This window comes from Atta colombica, unplaced genomic scaffold (assembly GCF_001594045.1).
Source record: "Atta colombica isolate Treedump-2 unplaced genomic scaffold, Acol1.0 scaffold105, whole genome shotgun sequence".
Lineage (NCBI taxonomy): Eukaryota > Metazoa > Arthropoda > Insecta > Hymenoptera > Formicidae > Atta > Atta colombica.
The window spans coordinates 3,692,327-3,700,124 of NW_017259190.1; positions in this window are offsets into that span (position 1 = coordinate 3,692,327).

The window sequence follows — 7,798 nt, forward strand, 5'->3', positions numbered from 1 at the left end:
GAAGAGAGAGAAAGAAGGAAAATCGGTGGACCCAGACTCGTTTCGCAATGTTGTTAAGATACCATTAGTTATAGTGAGACTGTGAGAACACACTATGGAGTGTATCCATTGTGCAGCTTAGTTAAACAGGAAGGAAGGAAGGAAGGGTTACGGCCGTTCCCGTTTGTCTTCGAGCGCGTGGAATCTTCGCGCCAAATCCCCGAGGAGGATCCAATTAACTCTCTAAGAATTCGATTCCTCGTCCACGCTAATTCCAAGATAGTGCGCCGGCACTATCAGATTAGAAAAGACAATATTTGCCGCGGTGCTTGTAACTCTAATCGCGTATCGCCCAGCAGATGCTCCTTCAATTAATAGCGGCTACTGTTTGCTTCCTTCCAAAACCTTCCCTCGCACCTGCTGATTAAACAAACCGGCGGGTAACAGCGCAAAATATACCCAGTAAGTATCAGTTAGGAAAATGAAACAATCGCTAGTGTACTTTTCGGAAAGCTATGATGATTCAATATTGTTCAAGTTATATGTATATAACTTGAAAGGATGTATATACAGTAAGTACGCTAAAAGATTTTAAGGGTAATTTCTTACACAAGTTCAAGACGAAAATTTCATACGACTATGTGTCCGAAATGGCTGTTTCAAAGATATAGGGTTTCAAAAAATTTCGAAAATCACTCGAATTATTTTAATGAAACTTTAAACATGTACAAAGTGTCATGAAAAGAATTTAAGTTTAGAAATTTGAAAAAAACCACTTTGTTTCTTTGAAATTAAGCTGTTTTAAACATATTAAGTGTTTTGGCTTGAATTTACATTTGGGGAACCCCTTAAAAATTTTTTAACATATTTAGTATACATCTTGTATATAGATTAAGTCTTATTATAAATAAAAATATTCTTATAATCATTTATAATGATTATAAGAATATTCTATAATTTTAATATAATCCTGACAGCTCGGATGATATGTTTGTTGAGATCAATGCAGTTTCGACTTATTCCACAATATTGTTGAAAATTCTTTAAGCCAAGATACGTTGTTTCTTCTTGATAAAAGAGAGAGATGGAATAAAATCGAAAATATAACAAAATATCAATACAATCACAAAAAAAAAGTAAATTGTATATTATTTAAACCGTAATAACGTGAATATCGACAAGGCGTTTCTTTTCCGACTAAATTTTAAACTGTAATCGAATCGATTTATTAATCGTCACAACGTCAAATATTTTCGCGGCATGCGCCTTATTTATTATTTCTCTCACCGAATATTTGCGACTCGATTATCGACTGTTGACTTTTCCCCGGGCATTCGTGATGACGCGTCGTGCCTCGCCGCGATTCACAGTCCAATAATTATCCGTTTTCTGTTTGCATTGTTCTCGACGTTCTCCAACCCACAATTTAAGGAAATTTCCATAATAAGCTACGGTTAAGAGTAATGTTAGCCGAGGCATAAATCCCTCGCGCCCCCTTTTCTCCACCTTCCCATTCTTCATCCACCCACAAAGGAGGCTTCCTCTGACTTCTCCCTTCTACCGCGGGCGAAGATACACCTCACGATAAGGACTGCTTTTTATTTCCATACAATTATATCGACGATGTAACCCACCGGATCCGTGCTTTGCGTCTATGCATTGCCTTAGGCACGTCTAACGAGGAAATATATGTACTTGTCCGTCTTCGATTTTTGTGGACGTCAAAATTTTGCAGAATTACAAATAGAAAACGTGTATTTTTTTTTATAAATGCATAATATTAAAAATTCGTCGAATTCAAAGTTCATATACATCTCTGTACAAGTATCGCTGTTATTTATCATTCGAAATTCTTTATTTTCTGCTCTTTACATTTTTTAATATCCAAGATTTTCTTAAAAAATAACATTGCCAAAATTACATATACGCTTGTCGTCAAATATTTAAATATGTAAACAAATATGTTATTGAAGATATGATCTAATTTATTTAGCATAAAAGCTTGCAAAGAAGAACAAGGATGTCGCTTGGAGCAAATCAGAAACGATCGAGGCTACATCGTGATTGCGATCTCGTAAACTGGCAGCGGCCAGTTGGCAGGGTGATATTTCACGGTAACGGTATTTAGTAGAACCGTCGCGACTGTCATCCGCGATGAAACGACGGAGGCAGGGAAGGCATTAAGCGTAATGAATTACCAAGCGAGCGGAGTAATGTGTCTTAATTACGGCCTGCAGCACAATAATTATGTAATTAGGCATTGTTTGCCGACCAGTCCCTAATCACAATCCCGATGTCGCAGCCTCGTCACGGCTCGAAGTGCAGCGACGTGTTATCGACCGGCAGCTTTGTCTCCACTGTTGTTCACTCATACGCAGATCTCGCATTTCATTTGAAATGGTCAAATTAGACTTTCTTGGCTCTCTTGATAGACGTGCAAGTAATGATGTTCTGTTCCCACGTTGAATGATATTTTCAAACTAAACAACATTTACGAATGAAAATAATTCAAGTAATATCAACAATTCACGTTATTAATTAATTAATCTGAAATTTTTGACAAATCATCTTCCTTTTCTCATCTTTCTCGCTTTTTATTACAAAAGACACGAAGTACGACATCTTTCAGTTTCATTTAATCCAAACCCTTTTAAGAAATGTCAATGAAAAGCCCAAATACTAGTTGAGACTCTCACTAACTCCAACTCGCAGTCGTTCTACATTAGATCCGTGTACTTTTAAAAATTATAATTGCGAATATAATTAGTAAAAATCGTCCATAGCTTCGAAAGTAATTCGCGACATCTCTTAGCTCATACCGAGGAATACCGAGGAAATTCGTGTTCATGCTCGATATAGACGGACATGATTATTCGAAGGCTTAGGATCAAACGTGGCTACGGAAACGGCAGCGACCGACTGACGGAATAACTAATTTATCAATTCTTCGCTTCGGTTGGCTCCGATACCTGTGGCTGTATTTGCGAACACGTGTAAACAGAACTCCCGAAACATGCAGTCGCGTCGTCCTTGTGTTTGGAAAGCTGTCCTCCTTTGAAGGCTTCTCTAGCGCGAATCCCGCGATCGTATATTCGCCTATCGGAATTCCTGGTTGCGAAACAATCGTACAATTGCTGTGAAGAAGCTCTTTCTCTTCTCCTCACAGAACGCAGCAGAATAACGATAGATTCGACTGGTATCCCCGCTTGTGAGGGATGTTAAAAGTTAGCTTTGCAACGTCTCGTATTGCAATAGTCACCACGGAACAAACCGCGTGTACCGCAGTTACGTGGATTTAGTTTCGTGAATAATGGCCCAATTAGAAAGTAATAACACATCTCTTGCCGTTAAACGACTCCGAGTTAGAATTAGTGAGAGTCTCAAATAGTATAATAGTATACAAGTCTTTCATTATGACATTTCGCGAAAGGGTTGGATGAGACAGAACGACATCGTGTTCCGTAAGTCAACGTGGCAATTAGCGATTTCTAATTACTTGAGAGAAGATTATCAAACGATATCGTACGAAGAATCGCGCTCAACGCTTTTATCTTCAGTATTACTTTCAATATTTTTATAAACAATCTTGACAGAGCGACATGGACATCGTTTTTCTGACGAAAGTCGTAAATCGATTTTAATGGTAAACTGATCCCGGCCGTCGAAGATTTATACTGTCTGGCTTTCAAACGCGCGTAAAAAATGAACTCAAATACAGGTTTAATTAGTGTCGAATAAAATTGCTGTGATTGACTGAAAGGCTCGTCGAAAAAGACATTCGGATATTTCATTATGCCAGAACCGAACCGACGTCAATTATGCAAATTATGAGCATACGCATACACGCACGCTTTCACAGAGGATCGGCCCGACCAAGAGCGAAAAATTCATTTATGAGCTTTTTGCGAGATGAAATATTTTTTTAGTTAATCGTGTTAGCCTGTCGTTGCGGTCCGCCGTGACCCCTCGTGACCCTACCTGTCCTCTGCTCTCACCCTCCAGGGCAAATTCTCATAAATCGACTTTCCGATATCATCCGGTTTAGTAGTTGCACTTGTTAAGTCTTACATGGCTGTAACTGAAGGAACTGTTATATGAAATTAATGACGGATAAAATGATGAATTAATAAGTGTTTGGTAAAAGAATACGCTAGTCAATCGGTTCCTCCTTTTGTATTTCATCATACGTTTTCCTCTTCGCATTCTCTTAGGCAGTTTATCTTTTCTCTATACATACGCGTCTTTTCTGTTCTTTTATCCCATTTCGTCCTTCTTTTCTCGCTCTTCATGTATTCAGTTCGAATTCGCGCGAACACACTTCGGAGTTAATTGCAAATATATAATTGCAAATATTAGCAGCTCGAATCATAAGCGAGGCCGTTTGAATGACTGTTCCGTTTGTTTATGAAGTGGATCTCGCTGAACGCAGCGCACGCGGCCAAAGTAACGAAACCCATTGCTAATTATCCACGGTACGTCGTTTAATTAAGTCGATAGACGATGACAGCGATATCCAGACCTAAGCATAAACAGCTGATAATGTCTGATAATTTTATTATATCACGAAACTTTTTAAAGTTTCGATCAGTATTAATGTTACAAACTACATTGGATGAGAGACAAGATTTAACGATTAATTACATGTGAAAAGATATCTGTATTCTTGCTTTCTACGTATTATCGTCACTTTTTATAGAAGCGCAAGTCACCCAAACACATACAAAGACACTTTCCTTAGGAAAAGCAACGAGAGCGGACGAAATTTGATGTTGCGATGCATAAAAGCCGAGCCTTGGTTGCGGAAAGAATTTTTCGAATGTTGGCGAACGCGAACGCGAACGCGAACGCGAACGCAAAAGCGAGCGCGAGAAGACAGTCCAATATTTCCCAGTGGGAATCGACAGGTGTCCCCCGGGTGGCGGGTTTCCCCTAAGTACTGCTTACTTGGGGAATTATGTCTGTCACGTCTGTCCGTTTGCCCGATTCATTTCACATCATCCGTCCGCATTCACCTTTCGCGCTCGCACGCTGCTTTTCCTCCGATTGAAGTTGGCTTACAGCGTTCGTGCGTACCGAAACGCAAATGCTGTCTCAATAACGTTGCGCTGGCGTGCTCTCCCTTCAATTCACCGCGAGTGTGCGACAAGATTCCTCACAATACGTCCGGATAGAGGTAACGTAAGCTCTTGGGGGTCGACGCAAGCTCTCTGACGACTCTTTGTGACATAAGAAGCAGCCACGGCCGCTGAAATTCAATGAATTACTTGGGAATCGTGCTTTTGAAATATGATCGAGCTTTTCATTTCACGCGCGAAGCTTATAGTGATGAATAAAAATGTGCGAAATACTATTTATAAATGCGTATCTTTAAAACATTTTTGTAATAAGCTAACAATCGAGATCTATGAGATTTAAAAAATATGTATTCGGAAAAAATGCATTATTACGGTATTACGTCTTTAAGATCCAAAATAATTAGCAATCAATTAGCATTATCTAAGTGAGATTTTTACTTCTGGAGTTTATGAGATACATTTTTTTGTATATACACGATAGGCGCGAGTGATGCGGCACCAGAGTGTAGGTATCGCGTGTGTATCGAACGGAAGTGAGGAAGGGGGAAGAGGAGGAGAAGAGGGAATTGATTTTAGCGCTGGGCTTTGTGAAATGAAACCCGGCCGAGCCATCGCCATTAACAACGATAAAAATAATCCAATCCGACGTTTGTTTGATCTATCAGCGCCTATATTTCGTGCACGCTCTATTCGGCTGATTACGATCCTTCTCGATTTAGGTGGCGAACAACGCTGTACTGTGCCATGCTGAGCCGAGCCGAGCCGAGCCGAGCCGAGCTGGATCCCGCGTGCGGGCAATCGCAGTCCGCGCGAGATCGAATTTATCGAATCGTGCTCGTCGAACTATATTCGCGATAGTAATTTCAATTACTAACCACTTTCCGTCACTGCGTCGGATTTTCTTTGTCGTCGGACCCAACATGATTTGGATTAAGCCAGCTTCTACACACACGGCTCCTACATACATCAATCGTTGACGAATGCACTGACCATCGCTACATCTGTGTCGAACTGATATTGGCACGTGCGAATATATCATATGATATTGGGTATATCATATAAATATTAGTTAAATGTAACATAGTGAATGTGCGCTAATGTTGTAAAAAATGAACAGCGAGGTAATTGCTGTAAACTCTTGCAGTTATTTTCTATGTATAATTTTTATCAAATAATAAGAGAGGCAATTTATTTATAGAGGCGATTGTGTGAATGTTTTTATTATTTTTCCTGACAATTATTTGGTATTGTGTATCTTCAAAAAGAAAATTGTTGAATTATTAAATACAGATTTCTTTACAAGATCATTATAATTAACACAAGCAGTGTATGATAAAAGAAATAAGTGTTATAAACTGTCTATTTTGCTAAATAGATATTTAAACTATTGGGCAATGCTCTAGATAGATGTGTCAACATTATTTTTTAATATTTTTCCCAAAAATTATTGCAAATCTAATGTTAATATTGGCAATATCTAGAATTATTAACTAATCATAGTCAATTTATATAAATATGACTAAATATGACATTATATGAAGTTTTAGGCTTACAATCTTTGATTAACCAAGAGGATCTTGGTTTTGTTACAAGAATTTTTTCGCGTTTACTCCAATTTCGTTTTTAGGCATTGAACACGTTTTTCGCGTTTATTCATTATGTGTCGCTAATAGTAAAGTTTATGTAATGTGCAAAGGGAAGAAATGGATTACACAGTTTCATTGAATAACTATATTTTTCCGATTATTACCATTTTTTAATAATATTCTTTGACAGATAAAATGTAAAAGAGAGTGGTGAGCACGGCTGCAATTTCGAATCATCGAGATAATCGCAAAGTACGTTTTTCCCCATTTTATAGCGATATTATGTAAAACAGGGAACAGGCGAATACGGAGAATCAGGCGGCGTGGTATTGAATTTTGTGCGTTAATTTATTTGAAAAAGTTAATGATGGCAGCCGGCCGATCATAAAAAATATTCGGCCAAAAAATGGTCGGAATACGCAAAATGAAATGAAATGAAATGAGGAAGCAGGTAACGCATAAACTCGAAGCGCTGCAAACGATATTTAATTTCTCGCTTCTGTTTGATGTAACGTTTTCGAAATAAATAATTAAGATAGGTCGTCCGGATGGCGAGAGAGCTTTCAATTATGATTAATGATCCGTGCAAAATTGTACTCAAGTAGATACAGAAATATGCATAATTTTTTTTCTAGAATATAAGTTAACAATAAAAAATATATAAATTCTTTTATCCAAAATAAAAATAATGAATGACTAGAGAGATTTATTTTCAAGATCAGCGATCCTTGTTAGAATCTTGATTATGGATCGCTAAATGAAAGAATAATGAGAAATGGACAAGTAATTATCATAATTACATAATTATAATAATTGGACACACTCTTAATTTATCTATATGCTAATTACTTCATGCCAACCCATCCGTAATCCTTACATATGAATTATTAATCGACACTATACATGGGCGCGGCGATTACTTATTAAAAATAAGCTCGCGGGGGCGGCAAAATTCAACGAATAATCATTCGTCGACAAAGCGAAGTCGTGACGAAAAAAACCTGCTCTACAGTCACCCAATCGGCAGTCATTTCATCGACCTTAATTGATCAATTCAAAATCTATCGTGGTTTTATAATTTGCGCAGAAGAGTCCAGTTAAATTTCTCATCATCATTTGAAAAGCGTTCAAATACCAAAAAAGAAAAAAAAGAGCAAG